Source organism: Salminus brasiliensis, chromosome 11 (genome assembly GCF_030463535.1).
Source record: "Salminus brasiliensis chromosome 11, fSalBra1.hap2, whole genome shotgun sequence".
In the NCBI taxonomy this organism is placed as follows: Eukaryota; Metazoa; Chordata; class Actinopteri; order Characiformes; family Bryconidae; genus Salminus; species Salminus brasiliensis.
Window position 1 is genome coordinate 31,143,914 of NC_132888.1, and position 20,366 is coordinate 31,164,279.

Consider the following 20,366-nt stretch of genomic DNA (forward strand, 5'->3'; position numbering starts at 1 on the left):
ACCCCATATTCTGAATAATGGATTCGGCCAACAATGTTCCATCTATCTGCAACTGTGTGTGGCTCGCTTTCTATCTGTCCGATAGTGTGTAACAGGTGGGTAATGTTTCAGTTTCTGTACATGTTTTGACTTTATTTTTTGTCTTACAGGTTTTCAGGACACCATGAACACCATATTCTGATTAATGGTTTTGCCCAACAGTGTTGCATGTTGCATTTTGACTTTATTTTTTGTCTTACAGGTTTTCAGTACACCATAAACCCCATATTCTGAATAAGGGATTTGGCAAACGATGTTCCATCCATCTGAAACTGTGTGTGGCTCGCTTTCTATCTGTCCGCTAGTGTGTAACAGGTGGGTAATGTTTCAGTTTCTTTACATGTTTTGACTTTATTTTTTGTCTTACAGGTTTCCAGGACACCATTAACCCCATATTCTGAATAATGGATTCGGCAAATGATGTTTCATCCATCTGAAACTGTGCGTGGCTCGCTTTCTATCTGTCCGCTAGTGTGTAACAGGTAGGTGATCTTTCAGTTTCTTTACATGTTTTGACTTTATTTTTTGTCTTACAGGTTTCCAGGACACCATTAACCCCATATTCTAAATAAGGGATTCGGCAAACGATGTTCCATCCATCTGAAACTGTGGGTGGCTCGCTTTTTATCTGTCTGCAATTTTGTAAAAGGTAGGTGATCTTTCAGATTCTGTACATGTTTTGACTTTATTTTTTGTTTTACAGGTTTTCAGGACACAATAAACCCCATATTCCTAATAATGGATTCGGCAAACGATGTTTCATCCATCTGAAACTGTGTGTGGCTCGCTTTCTATCTCTCCACTAGTGTGTAACAGGTAGGTGATCTTTCAGTTTCTGTGCATGTTTTGACTTTATTTTTTGTCTAACAGGTTTTCAGGACACCATAAACCCCATATTCTGAATAAGGGATTCGGCAAACAATGTTCCATCCATCTGAAACTGTGTGTGGCTCACTTTCTATCTGTCTGCTAGTGTGTAACAGGTAGGTGATGTTTCACTTTCTATACATGTTTTGATTTTATTTTTTGTCTTACAAGTTTTCAGGACACAATAATCCCCATATTCCTAATAATGGACTCTGCCAACGATATTCCATCCATCTTCAACTGTGGGTGGCTCGCTTTTTTTCTGTGTGCAATTGTGTAACAGGTAGGTGATCTTTCAGTTTCTGTACATGTTTTGACTTTATTTTTTGTCTTACAGGTTTCCAGGACACCATTAACCCCATATTCTGAATAAGGGATTCGGCAAACGATGTTCCATACATCTGAAACTGTGTGGATCGCTTTCTATCTGTCCTCAATTGTGTAACAGGTTGGTGATCTTTCAGTTTCTATACATGATTTGACTTTATTTTTTGACTTACAGGTTTTCAGGACACCATGAACTCTATATTCTGAACAATGGATTCGGCCAACAATGTTTCATCCATCTGACATTGTGTGTGGCTCGCTTTCTATCTGTCCACTAGTGTGTAACAGGTAGGTGATCTTTCAGTTTCTGTAACGGTTTTGACTTTATTTTTTGTCTAGCAGGTTTTCAGGACACCTTTAACTCCATATTCTGAAAAATGGATTCGGCCAACAATGTTCCATCCATCTTCAACTGTGGGTGGCTCGCTTTTTATCTGTCTGCAATTGTGTAACAGGTAGGTGATCTTTCAGTTTCTGTGCATGTTTTGACTTTATGTTTTGTCTTACAGGTCACCATAAACCCCATATTCTGAATAAGGGATTCAGCAAACGATGTTCCATCCATCTGAAACTGTATGTGGCTCGCTTTCTATCTCTCCGCCAGTGTGTAACAGGTGGGTAATGTTTCAGTTTCTGTGCATGTTTTGACTTTATTTTTTGTCTTACAGGTTTTCAGGACACCATAAACCCCATATTCTGAATAATGGATTCGGCAAACGATGTTCCATACATCTGACACTGTGTGGATCGCTTTCTATCTGTCCTCAATTGTGTAACAGGTAGGTGATCTTTCAGTTTCTGTACATGTTTTGACTTTATTTTTTGTTTTACAGGTTTTCAGGACACAATAATCCCCATATTCTGAATAATGGACTCGGCCAACGATATTCCATCCATCTTCAACTGTGTGTGGCTCGCTTTTTATCTGTCTGCAATTGTGTAACAGGTAGGTGATCTTTCAGTTTCTTTAACGGTTTTGACTTTATTTTTTGTCTTACAGGTTTTCAGAACACAATAAATCCCATATTCTTAATAATGGACTCGGCCAACGATATTCCATCCATCTTCAACTGTGGGTGGCTCGCTTTTTATTTGTCTGCAATTGTGTAACAGGTAGGTGATCTTTCAGTTTCTGTAACGGTTTTGACTTTATTTTTTGTCTTATAGGTTTTCAGGACACCATAAACCCCATATTCTGAATAAAGGTTTTGCCCAACACTGTTGCATGTTGCAGTTTGACTTTATTTTTTGTCTTACAGGTTTTCAGGAAACCATAAACCCCATATTCTGAATAAGGTATTCGTCAATCGATGTTCCATCCATCTGAAACTGTGTGGGGCTCGCTTTCCATCTGTCCGCTAGTGTGTAACAGGTGGGTAATGTTTCAGTTTCTTTACATGTTTAGACTTTATTTTTTGTCTAACAGGTTTTCAGGACACCATAAACCCCATATTCTGAATAATGGATTCGGCAAACGATGTTTCATCCATCTGAAACTGTGTGTGGCTCGCTTTCTATCTGTCCACTAGTGTGTAACAGGTAGGTGATGTTTTAGTTTCAATACATCATTTGACTTTATTTATTGTCTTACAGGTTTTCAGGACACAATATACCTCATATTCCTAATAATGGAGTCGGCCAACGATATTCCATCCATCTTCAACTGTGGGTGGCTCGCTTTTTATCTGTCTGCAATTGTGTAACAGGTAGGTGATCTTTCAGTTTCTGTACATGTTTTGACTTTATTTTTTGTCTTACAGTTTTTCAGGACACCATAAACCCCATATTCTGAATAATGGTTTTGCCCAACAGTGTTGCATGTTGCATTTTGACTTTAATTTTTTGTCTTACAGGTTTTCAGGACACCCTAAACCCCATATACTGAATAAAGGATTCGGCAAACGGTGTTCCATCCATCTGAAACTGTGTGTGGCTCGCTTTCTATCTGTCCGCTAGTGTGTAACAGGTAGGTGATCTTTCAGTTTCTGAACATGTTTTGACTTTATATTTTGTCTAAAAGGTTTTCAGGACACCATAAACCCCATATTCCTAATAATGGACTCGGCCAATGATATTCCATCCATCTTCAACTGTGGGTGGCTCGCTTTTTGTCTGTCTGCAATTGTGTAACAGGTAGGTGAGCCTTCAGTTTCTGTAACGGTTTTGACTTTATTTTTTGGTCTTACAGGTTTTCAGGACACCATGAACACCATATTCAGAATAATGGTTTTGCCCAACAGTGTTGCATGTTGCATTTTTACTTTATTATTTGTCTTACAGGTTTTCAGGACACAATAAACCCCATATTCCTAATAATGGACTCGGCCAACGATATTCCATCCATCTTCAACTGTGGGTGGCTCGCTTTTTATCTGTGTGCAATTGTGTAACAGGTAGGTGATCTTTCAGTTTCTGTACATGTTTTGACTTTATTTTTTGTCTAACAGGTTTTTTTAGGACACCATAAACCCCATATTCTGAATAATGGATTCGGCAAACCATGTTTCATCCATCTGAAACTGTGTGTGGCTCGCTTTCTATCTGTCTGCAATTGTGTAACAGGTAGGTGATCTTTCAGTTTCTGTACATGTTTTGACTTTATTTTTTGTCTTACAGGTTTTCAGGACAGAATAAACCCCATATTCTGAATAATGGACTCGGCCAACGATATTCCATCCATCTTCAACTGTGGGTGGCTCGCTTTTTATCTGTCTGCAATTGTGTAACAGGTAGGTGATCTTTCAGTTTCTGTAACGGTTTTGACTTTATTTTTTGTCTTAAAGGTTTTCAGGACACCATAAACCCAATATTCCTAATAATGGACTCGGCCAACGATATTCCATCCATCTGCAACTGTGGGTGGCTCGCTTTTTATCTGTGTGCAATTGTTTAACAGGTAGGTGATCTTTCAGATTCTGTACATGTTTTGACTTTATTTTTTGTCTTACAGGTTTTCAGGACACAATAAACCAAGTTTTCTGAATAAGGGATTCAGCAAACGATGTTTCATCCATCTAAAACAGTGTATGGCTCACTTTCTATCTGTCCACTAGTGTGTAACAGGTAGGTGATCTTTCAGTTTCTGTACATGTTTTGACTTTATATTTTGACTTACAGGTTTTCAGGACACCATAAACCCCATATTCTGAATGATGGATTCGGCAAACCATGTTTCATCCATCTGAAACTGTGTGTGGCTCGCTTTCTATCTGTCTGCAATTGTGTAACAGGTAGGTGATCTTTCAGTTTCTGTACATGTTTTGATTTTATTTTTTGTCTTACAGGTTTTCAGGACACAATAAACCCCATATTCCTAATAATGGACTCGGCCAACGATATTCCATCCATCTTTAACTGTGCGTGGCTCGCTTTCTATCTGTCTGCAATTGTGTAACAGGTAGGTGATCTTTCAGTTTCTGTACATGTTTTGACTTTATTTTTTGTCTAACAGGTTTTCAGGACAGAATAAACCCCATATTCTGAATAATGGACTCGGCCAACGATATTCCATCCATCTTCAACTGTGGGTGGCTCGCTTTTTATCTGTGTGCCATTGTGTAACAGGTAGGTGATCTTTCAGTTTCTGTACATGTTTTGACTTTATATTTTGACTGACAGGTTTTCAGGACACCATAAACCCCATATTCTGAATAAGGGATTCGGCAAACGATGATCCATCCATCTGAAATTGTTGGTGGCTCGCTTTTTATCTGTCTGCAATTGTGTAACAGGTAGGTGATCTTTCAGTTTCTGTACATGTTTTGACTTTATTTTTTGTCTTACAGGTTTTCAGGACACAATAAACCCAGTATTCTGAATAAGGGATTCGGCAAACGATGTTTCATCCATCTGAAACTGTGTATGGCTCGCTTTCTATCTGTCCACTAGTGTGTAACAGGTAGGTGATCTTTCAGTTTCTGTAACGGTTTTGACTTTATTTTTTGTCTTACAGGTTTTCAGGACAGAATAAACCCCATATTCTGAATAATGGACTCGGCCAACGATATTCCATCCATCTGCAACTGTGGGTGGCTCGCTTTTTATCTGTCTGCAATTGTGTAACAGGTAGGTGATCTTTCAGTTTCTGTACATGTTTTGACTTTATTTTTTGTCTAACAGGTTTTCAGGACAGAATAAACCCCATATTCTGAATAATGGACTCGGCCAACGATATTCCATCCATCTTCAACTGTGGGTGGCTCGCTTTTTATCTGTGTGCCATTGTGTAACAGGTAGGTGATCTTTCAGTTTCTGTACATGTTTTAACTTTATATTTTGTCTTACAGGTTTTCAGGACACCATAAACCCCATATTCTGAATAAGGGATTCGGCAAACGATGATCCATCCATCTGAAACTGTGGGTGGCTCGCTTTTTATCTGTCTGCAATTGTGTAACAGGTAGGTGATCTTTCAGTTTCTGTACATGTTTTGACTTTATTTTTTGTGTTACAGGTTTTCAGGACAGAATAAACCCCATATTCTGAATAATGGACTCGGCCAACGATATTCCATCCATCCTTAACTGTGGGTGACTCGCTTTTTATCTGTCTGCAATTGTGTAACAGGTAAGTGATCTTTCAGTTTCTGTGCATGTTTTGACTTTATTTATTGTCTTACAGGTCACCATAAACCCCATATTCTGAATAAGGGATTCAGCAAACGATGTTCCATCCATCTGAAACTGTGTGTGGCTCGCTTTCTATCTCTCCGCCAGTGTGTAACAGGTGGGTAATGTTTCAGTTTCTGTGCATGTTTTGACTATTTTTTGTCTTACAGGTTTTCAGGACACCATAAAACCCATATTCTGAATAATGGATTCGGCAAACGATGTTCCATACATCTGACACTGTGTGGATCGCTTTCTATCTGTCCTCAATTGTGTAACAGGTAGGTGATCTTTCAGTTTCTGTACGTGTTTTGACTTTATATTTTGTCTAACAGGTTTTCAGGACACCATAAACCCCATATTCTGAATAATGGTTTTGCCGAACAGTGTTACATGTTGCATTTTGACTTTATTTTTTGTCTTACAGGTTTTCAGGACGCCATAAACCCCATATTCTGAATAAGGGATTCGTCAAACGATGTTCCATCCATCTGAAACTGTGTGTGGCTCGCTTTCTATCTGTCCACTAGTGTGTAACAGGTAGGTGATATTTCAGTTTCTGTACATGTTTTGACTTTATTTTTTGTCTTACAGGTTTTCAGGACACAATAATCCCCATATTCTGAATAATGGACTCGGCCAACGATATTCCATCCATCTTCAACTGTGTGTGGCTCGCTTTTTATCTGTCTGCAATTGTGTAACAGGTAGGTGATCTTTCAGTTTCTGTAACGGTTTTGACTTTATTTTTTGTCTTACAGGTTTTCAGAACACCATAAACCCCATATTCTGAATAAGGGACTCTGCAAACAATGTTCCATCCATCTGAAACTGTGGGTGGCAGGCTTTTTATCTGTCTGCAATTGTGTAACAGGTAGGTGATCTTTCAGTTTCTGTACATGTTTAGACTTTATTTTTTGTCTAACAGGTTTTCAGGACACCATAAACCCCATATTCTGAATAATGGATTCGGCAAACGATGTTTCATCCATCTTCAACTGTGGATGGCTCGCTTTTTATCTGTCTGCAATTCTGTAACAGGTAGGTGATCTTTCAGTTTCTGTAACGGTTTTGACTTTATTTTTTGTCTTATAGGTTTTCAGGACACCATAAACCCCATATTCTGAATAAAGGTTTTGCCCAACACTGTTGCATGTTGCAGTTTGACTTTATTTTTTGTCTTACAGGTCACCATAAACCCCATATTCTGAATAAGGGATTCAGCAAACGATGTTCCATCCATCTGAAACTGTGTGTGGCTCGCTTTCTATCTCTCCGCCAGTGTGTAACAGGTGGGTAATGTTTCAGTTTCTGTGCATGTTTTGACTTTATTTTTTGACTTACAGGTTTTCAGGACGCCATAAACCCCATATTCTGAATAAGGGATTCGGCAAACGATGTTCCATCCATCTGAAACTGTGGGTGGCTCGCTTTTTATCTGTCTGCAATTGTGTAACAGGTAGGTGATCTTTCAGTTTCTGTACATGTTTTGACTTTATTTTTTGTTTTACAGGTTTTCAGGACACAATAAACCCAGTATTCTGAATAAGGGATTCGGCAAACGATGTTTCATCCATCTGAAACTGTGTGTGGCTCGCTTTCTATCTGTCCACTAGTGTGTAACAGGTAGGTGATATTTCAGTTTCTGTACATGTTTTGACTTTATTTTTTGTCTTACAGGTTTTCAGGACACAATAATCCCCATATTCTGAATAATGGACTCGGCCAACGATATTCCATCCATCTTCAACTGTGTGTGGCTCGCTTTTTATCTGTCTGCAATTGTGTAACAGGTAGGTGATCTTTCAGTTTCTGTAACGGTTTTGACTTTATTTTTTGTCTTACAGGTTTTCAGAACACCATAAATCCCATATTCTTAATAATGGACTCGGCAAACAATGTTCCATACATCTGAAACTGTGGGTGGCAGGCTTTTTATCTGTCTGCAATTGTGTAACAGGTAGGTGATCTTTCAGTTTCTGTACATGTTTAGACTTTATTTTTTGTCTTACAGGTTTTCAGGACACCATAAACCCCATATTCTGAATTATGGATTCGGCAAACGATGTTTCATCCATCTTCAACTGTGTATGGCTCGCTTTTTATCTGTCTGCAATTCTGTAACAGGTAGGTGATCTTTCAGTTTCTGTAACGGTTTTGACTTTATTTTTTGTCTTATAGGTTTTCAGGACACCATAAACCCCATATTCTGAATAAAGGTTTTGCCCAACACTGTTGCATGTTGCAGTTTGACTTTATTTTTTGTCTTCCAGGTTTTAAGGAAACCATAAACCCCATATTCTGAATAAGTTATTCGTCAAACAATATTCCATCCATCTGAAACTGTGGGTGGCTCTCTTTTTATCTGTCCGCTAGTGTGTTAACAGGTTGGCAATGTTTCAGTTTCTTTACATGTTTTGACTTTATTTTTTGTCTTACAGGTTTTCAGGACACCATTAACCCCATATTCTGAATACGGGATTCGGCAAATGATGTTCCATACATCTAAAACTGTGTGGATCGCTTTCTTTCTGTCTGCTAGTGTGTAACAGGTAGGTGATGTTTCAGTTTCTATACATCATTTAACTTTATTTTTTGTCTTACAGGTTTTCAGGACACAATAAACTCCATATTCCTAATAATGGACTCGGCCAACGATATTCCATCCATCTTCAACTGTGGGTGGCTCGCTTTCTATCTGTCCACTAGTGTGTAACAGGTAGGTGATCTTTCAGTTTCTGTACATGATTTGACTTTATTTTTTGTCTTACAGTTTTTCAGGACACCATAAACCCCATATTCTGAATAAGGCATTCGGCAAACGATGTTTCATCCATCTGAAACTGTGTGTGGCTCGCTTTCTATCTGTCCACTAGTGTGTAACAGGTAGGTGATATTTCAGTTTCTGTACATGTTTTGACTTTATTTTTTGTCTTACAGGTTTTCAGGACACAATAATCCCCATATTCTGAATAATGGACTCGGCCAACAATATTCCATCCATCTTCAACTGTGTGTGGCTCGCTTTTTATCTGTCTGCAATTGTGTAACAGGTAGGTGATCTTTCAGTTTCTGTACATGTTTTGACTTTATTTTTTGTCTAACAGGTTTTCAGGACACCATAAACCCCATATTCTGAATAAGGGATTCGGCAAACGATGATCCATCCATCTGAAACTGTGGGTGGCTCGCTTTTTATCTGTCTGCAATTGTGTAACAGGTAGGTGATCTTTCAGTTTCTGTACATGTTTTGACTTTATTTTTTGTGTTACAGGTTTTCAGGACAGAATAAACCCCATATTCTGAATAATGGACTCGGCCAACGATATTCCATCCATCCTTAACTGTGGGTGACTCGCTTTTTATCTGTCTGCAATTGTGTAACAGGTAAGTGATCTTTCAGTTTCTGTGCATGTTTTGACTTTATTTATTGTCTTACAGGTCACCATAAACCCCATATTCTGAATAAGGGATTCAGCAAACGATGTTCCATCCATCTGAAACTGTGTGTGGCTCGCTTTCTATCTCTCCGCCAGTGTGTAACAGGTGGGTAATGTTTCAGTTTCTGTGCATGTTTTGACTATTTTTTGTCTTACAGGTTTTCAGGACACCATAAAACCCATATTCTGAATAATGGATTCGGCCAACGATATTCCATCCATCTTCAACTGTGTGTGGCTCGCTTTTTATCTGTCTGCAATTGTGTAACAGGTAGGTGATCTTTCAGTTTCTGTACATGTTTTGACTTTATTTTTTGTTTTACAGGTTTTCAGGACACAATAAACCCAGTATTCTGAATAAGGGATTCGGCAAACGATGTTTCATCCATCTGAAACTGTGTGTGGCTCGCTTTCTATCTGTCCACTAGTGTGTAACAGGTAGGTGATATTTCAGTTTCTGTACATGTTTTGACTTTATTTTTTGTCTTACAGGTTTTCAGGACACAATAATCCCCATATTCTGAATAATGGACTCGGCCAACGATATTCCATCCATCTTCAACTGTGTGTGGCTCGCTTTTTATCTGTCTGCAATTGTGTAACAGGTAGGTGATCTTTCAGTTTCTGTAACGGTTTTGACTTTATTTTTTGTCTTACAGGTTTTCAGAACACCATAAATCCCATATTCTTAATAATGGACTCGGCAAACAATGTTCCATACATCTGAAACTGTGGGTGGCAGGCTTTTTATCTGTCTGCAATTGTGTAACAGGTAGGTGATCTTTCAGTTTCTGTACATGTTTAGACTTTTTTTTTGTCTTACAGGTTTTCAGGACACCATAAACCCCATATTCTGAATTATGGATTCGGCAAACGATGTTTCATCCATCTTCAACTGTGGATGGCTCGCTTTTTATCTGTCTTCAATTCTGTAACAGGTAGGTGATCTTTCAGTTTCTGTAACGGTTTTGACTTTATTTTTTGTCTTATAGGTTTTCAGGACACCATAAACCCCATATTCTGAATAAAGGTTTTGCCCAACACTGTTGCATGTTGCAGTTTGATTTTATTTTTTGTCTTACAGGTTTCCAGGACACCATTCACCCCATATTCTGAATAAGGGATTCGGCAAACGATGTTCCATCTATCTGCAACTGTGTGTGACTCACTTTCTCTCTGTCCACTAGTGTGTAACAGGTAGGTGATCTTTCAGTTTCTGTACATGTTTTGACTTTATATTTTGTCTTACAGGTTTTCAGGACACCATAAACCCCATATTCTGAATAATGGTTTTGCCCAACAGTGTTCCATGTTGCATTTTGATTTTATTTTTTGTCTTGCAGGTTTTCATGACACCATAAACCCCATATTCTGAATAAGGGATTCGGCAAACCTTGTTCCATCCATCTGAAACTGTGGGTGGCTCGCTTTCTATCTGTCCACTAGTTTGCAACAGGTAGGTGATCTTTCAGTTTCTGTACATGTTTTGACTTTATATTTTGTCTAACAGGTTTTCAGGACACCATAAACCCCATATTCTGAGTAATGGTTTTGCCCAACAGTGTTCCATCCATTTGAAACTGTTGGTGGCTGGCTTTTTATCTGTCTGCAATTGTGTAACAGGTAGGTGATATTTCAGTTTCTGTACATGTTTTGACTTTATTTTTTGTCTTACAGGTTTTCAGGAAACCACAAACCCCATATTCTCAATAAGGGATTCGGCAAACAATGTTCCATCCATATGAAACTGTGGGTGGCTGGCATTTTATCTGTCTGCAATTGTGTAACAGGTAGGTGATCTTTCAGTTTCTGTAACGGTTTTGACTTTATTTTTTGTCTTACAGGTTTTCAGGACACCATAAACTCCATATTCTGAACAATGGATTCGGCCAACAATGGTCCATCTATCTTTAACTGTGTGTGGCTCGCTTCCTATCTCTCCACTAGTGTGTAACAGGTAGGTGATCTTTCAGTTTCTAAACATGTTTTAACTTTATATTTTGCCTAACAGGTATTCAGGACACCTTAAACCCCATATTCTGAATAATGATTTTGCCCAACACTTTTGCATGTTGCATTTTGACTTTATTTTTTGTCTTACTGGTTTTCAGGACACAATAAACCCCATATTTTGAATAATGTATTTGGCAAACGATGTTCCATCCATCTGAAACTGTGTGTGGCTCGCTTTCTATCTGTCCGCTAGTGTGTAACAGGTGGGTTATCTTTCAGTTTCTGTAAATGTTTTGACTTTATTTTTTGTCTTACAGGTTTTCAGGACAGAATAAACCCCATATTCCTAATAATGGACTCGGCCAACGATGTTCCATACATCTGAAACTGTGTGGATCGCTTTCTATCTGTCCTTAATTGTGTAACAGGTAGGTGATCTTTTAGTTTCTGTACATGTTTTGACTTTGTTTTTTGTCTTACAGGTTTTCAGGACACCATGAACTCCATATTCTGAACAAAGGATTCGGCCAACAATGTTCCATCCATCTGACATTGTGTGTGGCTCGCTTTCTATCTGTGCACTAGTGTGTAACAGGTAGGTGATCTTTCAGTTTCTGTACATGTTTTGACTTTATATTTTGTCTAGCAGGTTTTCAGGACACCATAAACCCCATATTCTGAATAATGGTCTTGCCCAACAGAGTTGCATGTTGCATTTTGACTTTATTTTTTGTCTTAAAGGTTTTCAGTACACCATAAACCCCATATTCTGAATAAGGGACTCGGCAAACAATGTTCCATCCATCTGAAACTGTGGGTGGCAGGCATTTTATCTGTCTGCAATTGTGTAACAGGTAGGTGATCTTTCAGTTTCTGTAAATGTTTTGACTTTATATTTTGTTTTACAGGTTTTCAGGACACCATAAACCCCATATTCTTAATAATGTATTCGGCATACACTGTTTCATCCATCTGAAACTGTGTGGCTCGCTTTTTATCTGTCTGCAATTGTGTAACAGGTAGGTGATCTTTCAGTTTCTGTACATGTTTTGACTTTATATTTTGTCTAACAGGTTTTCAGCACACAATAAACCCCATATTCCTAATAATGGACTCGGCCAACGATGTTCCATACATCTGAAACTGTGTGGATCGCTTTCTATCTGTCCTTAATTGTGTAACAGTTTGGTGATCTTTCAGTTTCTATATATGATTTGACTTTGTTTTTTGTCTTACAGGTTTTCAGGACACCATGAACCCCATATTCTGAATAATGGTTTTGCCCAAAAGTGTTGCATGTTGCATTTTGACTTTATTTTTTGTCTTACAGGTTTTCAGGACAGAATAAACCCCATATTCCTAATAATGGACTCGGCCAACGATGTTCCATACATCTGAAACTGTGTGGATCGCTTTCTATCTGTCCTTAATTGTGTAACAGGTAGGTGATCTTTTAGTTTCTGTACATGTTTTGACTTTGTTTTTTGTCTTACAGGTTTTCAGGACACCATAAACCCCATATTCTGAATAAGGGATTCGGCAAACGATGTTCCATCCATCTGAAATTGTGGGTGGCTCGCTTTTTATCTGTCTGCAATTGTGTAACAGGTAGGTGATCTTTCAGTTTCTGAACATGTTTTGACTTCATTTTTTGTTTTACAGGTTTTCAGGACACAATAAACCCCATATTCTGAACAATGCATTCGGCCAACAATGGTCCATCTATCTGCAACTGTGTGTGGCTCGCTTTCTATCTGTCCAATGGTGTGTAACAGGTAGGTGATCTTTCAGTTTCTGATTGTGTCCTGAAAACCTGTAAGACAAAAAATAAAGTCAAAACATGTACAGAAACTGAAAGATCACCTACCTGTTACACACTAGTGGACAGATAGACAGCGAGTCACATAGTTTTAGATGGATGAAACATGAGTTCATGGTGTCCTGAAAACCTGTAAGACAAAAAATAAAGTCAAAACCGTTACAAAAACTGAAAGATCACCTACCTGTTACACAATAGCAGACAGATAAAAAGCGAGCCACCCACAGTTGAAGATGGCTGGAGCTTACCATGTTTCATCCATCTGAAACTGTGTGTGGCTCGCTTTCTATCTGTCCACTAGTGTGTAACAGGTAGGTGATCTTTCAGTTCCTGTACATGTTTTGACTTTATATTTTGTGTAACAGGTAACATTCTTTCTGTCAACTAGTGTGTAACAGGTAGGTGATCTTTCAGTTTCTGTACATGTTTTGACTTTATTTCTTGTCTTACAGGTTTTCAGGACAGAATAAACCCCATATTCTGAATAATGGACTCGGCCAATGATATTCCATCCATCTTCAACTGTGGGTGGCTCGCTTTCTATCTGTCTGCAATTGTGTAACAGGTAGGTGATCTTTCAGTTCCTGTAACGGTTTTGACTTTATTTTTTGTCTTAAAGGTTTTCAGGACACCATAAACCCCATATTCTGAATAAGGTATTCGGCAAACAATGTTTCATCCATCTTCATCTGTGTGTGGCTTGCTTTCTATCTGTCCACAAGTGTGTAACAGGTAGGTAATCTTTCAGTTACTGTACATGTTTTGACTTTATTTTTTGTCTTACAGGTTTTCAGGACACATTGAACTCCATATTCTGAACAATGGATTCGGCCAACAATGTTTCATCCATCTGAAACTGTGTGGCTCGCTTTTTATCTGTCTGCAATTGTGTAACAGGTAGGTGATCTTTCAGTTTCTGTACATGTTTTGACTTTATTTTTTGTCTTACAGGTTTTCAGGACACAATAAACCCCATATTCCTAATAAGGGACTCTGCAAACAATGTTCCATCCATCTGCAACTGTGGGTGGCTCGCTTTTTATCTGTGTGCAATTGTGTAACAGGTAGATGATTTTTCAGTTTCTGTACATGTTTTGACTTTATTTTTTGGTCTTACAGGTTTTCAGGACACCATAAACCCCATATTCCTAATAATGGATTCGGCAATCGATGTTTCATCCATCTGAAACTGTGTGTGGCTCGCTTTCTATCTCTCCACTAGTGTGTAAAAGGTAGGTGATCTTTCAGTTTCTGAACATGTTTTGACTTTATATTTTGTCTAACAGGTTTTCAGGACACCATAAACCCCATATTCTAAATAATGGTTTTGCCCAACAGTGTTGCATGTTGCATTTTGACTTTACTTTTTGTCTTACACGTTTTCAGGACACCATAAACCCCATATTCTGAATAATGGATTCGGCAAACGATGTTTCATCCATCTGAAACTGTGTGTGGATCGCTTTCTATCTGTCTGCAATTGTGTAACAGGTAGGTGATGTTTCAGTTTCTGTACATGTTTTGACTTTATTTTTTGTCTTACAGGTTTTCAGGAAACAATAAACCCCATATTCCTAATAATTGATTCGGCAAACGATGTTTCATCCATCTGAAACTGTGTGTGGCTCGCTTTCTATCTCTCCACTAGTGTGTAACAGGTAGGTGATCTTTCAGTTTCTGTAACAGTTTTGACTTAATTTTATGGTCTTACAGGTTTTAAGAACATCATGAACATCACATTCTGAATAATGGTTTTGCCCAACAGTGTAGCATGTTGCATTTTGACTTTATTTTTTGTATTACAGGTTTTCAGGAAACAATAAACCCCATATTCCTAATAATGGATTCGGCAAACGATGTTTCATCCATCTGAAACTGTGTGTGGATTGCTTTCTATCTGTCCTCTAGTGTGTAACAGGTAGGTGATCTTTCAGTTTCTGTACATGTTTTGACTTTATTTTTTGGTCTAACAGGTTTTCAGGACACCATAAACCACATATTCTGAACATTGGATTCGGCAAACGATGTTCCATCCATCTGCAACTGTGTGTGGCTCGATTTTTGTCTGTCCGCTAGTATGTAACAGGTAGGTGATCTTTCAGTTTCTGTAACGGTTTTGACTTAATATTTTGTCTTACAAGTTTTCAGGACACAATAAACCCCATATTCCTAATAATTGACACGGCCAACGATATTCCATCAATCTTCAACTGTGGGTGGCTCGCTTTTTATCTGTGTGCAATTGTGTAACAGGTAGGTAATCTTTCAGTTTCTGTACATGATTTGACTTTATTTGTGGTCTTACAGGTTTGTTAGGACACCATGAACCTCATATTTCGAACAATGGATTCGTCCATCAGTGTTGCATCCATCTGCAACTGTGTGTGGATCGCTTTCTATCTGTCCGCAATTGTGTAACAGGTAGGTAATCTTTCAGTTTCTATACATTTATTGAGTGACTTTGTCATACAGGTTTGCTTGAACCCATAAATGCCTAATTCCCTTAAGGTGGATCCTGCCAACAAAGGTCTTTCCATCTGCAGGTGCGTTTGGCTCGCTGTGTATAATTCTGAAAATCTTTAAAATGTAGGTGATTCATCAGTTTCACAACATGTATTGTCTTTCTTTTTTGTCTTACAGGTTTTTCGGTCTGCATGAACCCCATATTTTGTAGAATGGATTCGGCCAACAATGTTCCATCTATCTTCAACTGTTTGTGGCTTGCGTCTTATCGGTCCGCTACTGTTTAACGGGTAGGTGATCTTTCATTTTCTATATATGTTTTAAATTTATTTTTTATCTTACAGGTATTCAGGACACAATGAACCCCATATTCCTAATAACGTACTCGGCCAATAATATTCTATCCATCTGAAACTGTGTGTTGCTCGCTTTCAATCTATCCGCTAGTGTGTCACAGGTAGGTAATCTTTCAGTTTCTATACATGTATTGAGTTTCTTTGTCATACAGGCTCGCTGGAATCCATTAATGCCTTCTTCCCTAAAGGTGCATCCTGCCAACAATGGTCTTTCCATCTGCAGGTGTGTTTGGCTTGCTGTTGATTATTCAAAAATTATTTAACATGTAGGTGTTCAGTCAGTTTCACAACATGCATTGTCTTTCTTTTGTCTTACAGGTTTTTCGGACCGCATGAAACCCATGTTTTGTATAATGGATTCGGCCAACGATGTTCCTTCCATCTGAAACTGTGTGTGGCTCGCTTTCAATCTGTCCGCTAGTGTTTAACAGGTAGGTAATCTTTCAGTTTCCATACATGTTTTGACTATCTTTTTTGTCTTACAGGTTTTCAGGACACCATGAATCCCATATTCCAAATAATGGATTCGTCCAACAGTGTTGCATCCGTCTGAAACTGTGAGGCTCGCTTTCTATCTGTCCGCAATTGTGTAACAGGTAGGTGATCTTTCAGTTTCTATACATATATTGAGTGTCTTTGTCGTACAGGTTTCAATTTTAATCCTCAAGCTTGCAAGGTTCTTCTGCTTATGGCCATTCCACGCTTAGAACGCCTGATCTCATCTGATATCAGAAGCTACCTAGGGTTGGGCCTGGTTAGTACTTGAATGTGAGACTGTCTGGGAATACCAGGTGTTGTAAGCTTTTCCAATCCTGCAAACAGTTAAAGCTTACATTTCCATGTTATTTACATCTTTTGCACAAATTTGTAGTTGAAACTCTTTTGTGTTGTAAATGTTGATGTGTTGAAATGGAATGATTTTTCTTGGTTTTGAACAAATATGGGCTTAGCTATGAAATTTTAATCCTCTAGTTTGCACGGTTCTTCTGCTGACGGCCATTCCGCCCTTAGAACGCCTGATCTCGTCTGATCTCGTCTGATCTCAGAAGCTACCTAGGGTTGGGCCTGGTTAGTACTTGAATGGGAGACTGTCTGGGAATACCAGGTGTTGTAAGCTTTTCCAATCCTGCAAACAATTAAAGCTTACATTTCCATGTTATTTACATCTTTTGCACAAATTTTTTAGTTGATACTCTTTTATTTTGTAAATGTTGATGTGTTGAAATGGAATGCTTTTGCTTGGTTTTGAACAAATATGGTCTTAGCTATGAAATTTGAATCCTCTAGTTTGCAAGGTTCTTCTGCTTACGGCCATTCCACCCTTAGAATGCCTGATCTCGTCTGATCTCAGAAGCTACCTAGGGTTGGGCCTGGTTAGTACTTGAATGGGAGACTGTCTGGGAATACCAGGTGTTGTAAGCTTTTCCAATCCTGCAAACAATTAAAGCTTACATTTCCATGTTATTTACATCTTTTGCACAAATTTTTTAGTTGAAACTCTTTTGTGTTGTAAATGTTGATGTGTTGAAATGGAATGCTTTTGCTTGGTCTTGAACAAATATGGTCTTAGCTATGAAATTTGAATCCTCTAGTTTGCAAGGTGCTTCTGCTTACGGCCATTCCACCTTTAGAATGCCTGATCTCGTCTGATCTCAGAAGCTACCTAGGGTTGGTCCTGGTTAGTACTTGAATGGGAGACTGTCTGGGAATACCAGGTGTTGTAAGCTTTTCCAATCCTGCAAACAATTAAAGCTTACATTTCCATGTTATTTACATCTTTAGCTCAAATTTGTAGTTGAAACTCTTTTGTGTTGTAAATGTTGATGTGTTGAAATGGAATGCTTTTGCTTGGTCTTGAACAAATATGGTCTTAGCTATGAAATTTGAATCCTCTAGTTTGCAAGGTTTTTCTGCTTACGGCCATTCCACCCTTAGAACGCCTGCTCTCGTCTGTTCTCAGAAGCTACCTAGGGTTGGGCCTGGTTAGTACTTGAATGGGAGACTGTCTGGGAATACCAGGTGTTGTAAGCTTTTCCAATCCTGCAAACAATTAAAGCTTACATTTCCATGTTATTTACATCTTTTGCACAAATTTGTAGTTGAAACTCTTTTGTGTTGTAAATGTTGATGTGTTGAAATGGAATGCTTTTGCTTGGTTTTGAACAAATATGGTCTTAGCTATGAAATTTTAAACCTCTAGTTTGCAAGGTGCTTCTGCTTACGGCCATTCCACCCTTAGAATGCCTGATCTTGTCTGATCTTAGAAGCTACTTAGAGTTGGGCCTGGTTAGTACTTGAATGGGAGACTGTCTGGGAATACCAGGTGTTGTAAGCTTTTCCAATCCTGCAAACAATTAAAGCTTACATTTCCATGTTATTTACATCTTTTGCACAAATTTGTAGTTGAAACTCTTTTGTGTTGTAAATGTTGATGTGTTGAAATGGAATGCTTTTGCTTGGTTTTGAACAAATATGGTCTTAGCTATGAAATTTGAATCCTCTAGTTTGCAAGGTTCTTCTGCTTACGGCCATTCCACCCTTAGAATGCCTGATCTCGTCTGATCTCAGAAGCTACCTAGGGTTGGGCCTGGTCAGTACTTGAATGGGAGACTGTCTGGGAATACCAGGTGTTGTAAGCTTTTCCAATCCTGCAAACAATTAAAGCTTACATTTCCATGTTATTTACATCTTTAGCTCAAATTTGTAGTTGAAACTCTTTTGTGTTATAAATGTTGATGTGTTGAAATGGAATGCTTTTGCTTGGTCTTGAACAAATATGGTCTTAGCTATGAAATTTGAATCCTCTAGTTTGCAAGGTGCTTCTGCTTACGGCCATTCCACCCTTAGAACGCCTGATCTCGTCTGTTCTCAGAAGCTACCTAAGGTTGGGCCTGGTTAGTACTTGAATGGGAGACTGTCTGGGAATACCAGGTGTTGTAAGCTTTTCCAATCCTGCAAACAATTAAAGCTTACATTTCCATGTTATTTACATCTTTTGCACAAATTTGTAGTTGAAACCCTTTTTTCTGTTGTAAATGTTGATGTGTTGAAATGGAATGCTTTTGCTTGGTCTTGAACAAATATGGTCTTAGCTATGAAATTTGAATCCTCTAGTTTGCAAGGTTTTTCTGCTTACGGCCATTCCACCCTTAGAACGCCTGCTCTCGTCTGTTCTCAGAAGCTACCTAGGGTTGGGCCTGGTTAGTACTTGAATGGGAGACTGTCTGGGAATACCAGGTGTTGTAAGCTTTTCCAATCCTGCAAACAATTAAAGCTTACATTTCCATGTTATTTACATCTTTTGCACAAATTTGTAGTTGAAACTCTTTTGTGTTGTAAATGTTGATGTGTTGAAATGGAATGCTTTTGCTTGGTTTTGAACAAATATGGTCTTAGCTATGAAATTTTAAACCTCTAGTTTGCAAGGTGCTTCTGCTTACGGCCATTCCACCCTTAGAATGCCTGATCTCGTCTGATCTCAGAAGCAACTTAGGGTTGGGCCTGGTTAGTACTTGAATGGGAGACTGTCTGGGAATACCAGGTGTTGTAAGCTTTTCCAATCCTGCAAACAATTAAAGCTTACATTTCCATGTTATTTACATCTTTTGCACAAATGTTTTAGTTGAAACTCTTTTGTGTTGTAAATGTTGATGTGTTGAAATGGAATGCTTTTGCTTGGTTTTGAACAAATATGGTCTTAGCTATGAAATTTGAATCCTCTAGTTTGCAAGGTTCTTCTGCTTACGGCCATTCCACCCTTAGAATGCCTGATCTCGTCTGATCTCAGAAGCTACCTAGGGTTGGGCCTGGTCAGTACTTGAATGGGAGACTGTCTGGGAATACCAGGTGTTGTAAGCTTTTCCAATCCTGCAAACAATTGAAGCTTACATTTCCATGTTATTTACATCTTTAGCTCAAATTTGTAGTTGAAACTCTTTTGTGTTGTAAATGTTGATGTGTTGAAATGGAATGCTTTTGCTTGGTCTTGAACAAATATGGTCTTAGCTATGAAATTTGAATCCTCTAGTTTGCAAGGTTCTTCTGCTTACGGCCATTCCACCCTTAGAACGCCTGATCTCGTCTGTTCTCAGAAGTTACCTAGGGTTGGGCCTGGTTAGTACTTGAATGGGAGACTGTCTGGGAATACCAGGTGTTGTAAGCTTTTCCAATCCTGCAAACAATTAAAGCTTACATTTCCATGTTATTTACATCTTTTGCACAAATTTGTAGTTGAAACTCTTTTGTGTTGTAAATGTTGATGTGTTGAAATGGAATGCTTTTGTTTGGTTTTGAACAAATATGGTCTTAGCTATGAAATTTGAATCCTCTAGTTTGCAAAGTGGTTCTGCTTACGGCCATTCCACCCTTAGAATGCCTGATCTCGTCTGATCTCAGAAGCTATTTAGGGTTGGGCCTGGTTAGTACTTGAATGGGAGACTGTCTGGGAATACCAGGTGTTGTAAGCTTTTCCAATCCTGCAAACAATTAAAGCTTA

General features: G+C 38.5%; 13 pseudogenes; all 13 read left to right on the plus strand.

The window, feature by feature from the left end:
- The first annotated feature begins 16,555 nt into the window (after positions 1-16,555).
- Positions 16,556-16,674, plus strand: LOC140567718 (5S ribosomal RNA; annotated as a pseudogene).
- A 185-nt stretch (positions 16,675-16,859) lies between these two features.
- Positions 16,860-16,988, plus strand: LOC140567483 (5S ribosomal RNA; annotated as a pseudogene).
- A 186-nt stretch (positions 16,989-17,174) lies between these two features.
- Positions 17,175-17,293, plus strand: LOC140568583 (5S ribosomal RNA; annotated as a pseudogene).
- Positions 17,294-17,479: 186 nt separating this feature from the next.
- On the plus strand, positions 17,480-17,598 carry LOC140572965 (5S ribosomal RNA; annotated as a pseudogene).
- Positions 17,599-17,783: 185 nt separating this feature from the next.
- Positions 17,784-17,902, plus strand: LOC140566373 (5S ribosomal RNA; annotated as a pseudogene).
- A 185-nt stretch (positions 17,903-18,087) lies between these two features.
- On the plus strand, positions 18,088-18,206 carry LOC140567520 (5S ribosomal RNA; annotated as a pseudogene).
- A 185-nt stretch (positions 18,207-18,391) lies between these two features.
- Positions 18,392-18,510, plus strand: LOC140571056 (5S ribosomal RNA; annotated as a pseudogene).
- A 185-nt stretch (positions 18,511-18,695) lies between these two features.
- LOC140572698 (5S ribosomal RNA) lies at positions 18,696-18,814 on the plus strand (annotated as a pseudogene).
- A 187-nt stretch (positions 18,815-19,001) lies between these two features.
- LOC140566374 (5S ribosomal RNA) lies at positions 19,002-19,120 on the plus strand (annotated as a pseudogene).
- A 185-nt stretch (positions 19,121-19,305) lies between these two features.
- On the plus strand, positions 19,306-19,424 carry LOC140571222 (5S ribosomal RNA; annotated as a pseudogene).
- Positions 19,425-19,610: 186 nt separating this feature from the next.
- LOC140571057 (5S ribosomal RNA) lies at positions 19,611-19,729 on the plus strand (annotated as a pseudogene).
- Positions 19,730-19,914: 185 nt separating this feature from the next.
- Positions 19,915-20,033, plus strand: LOC140570014 (5S ribosomal RNA; annotated as a pseudogene).
- Positions 20,034-20,218: 185 nt separating this feature from the next.
- LOC140567203 (5S ribosomal RNA) lies at positions 20,219-20,337 on the plus strand (annotated as a pseudogene).
- The last annotated feature ends 29 nt before the right edge of the window (positions 20,338-20,366 follow it).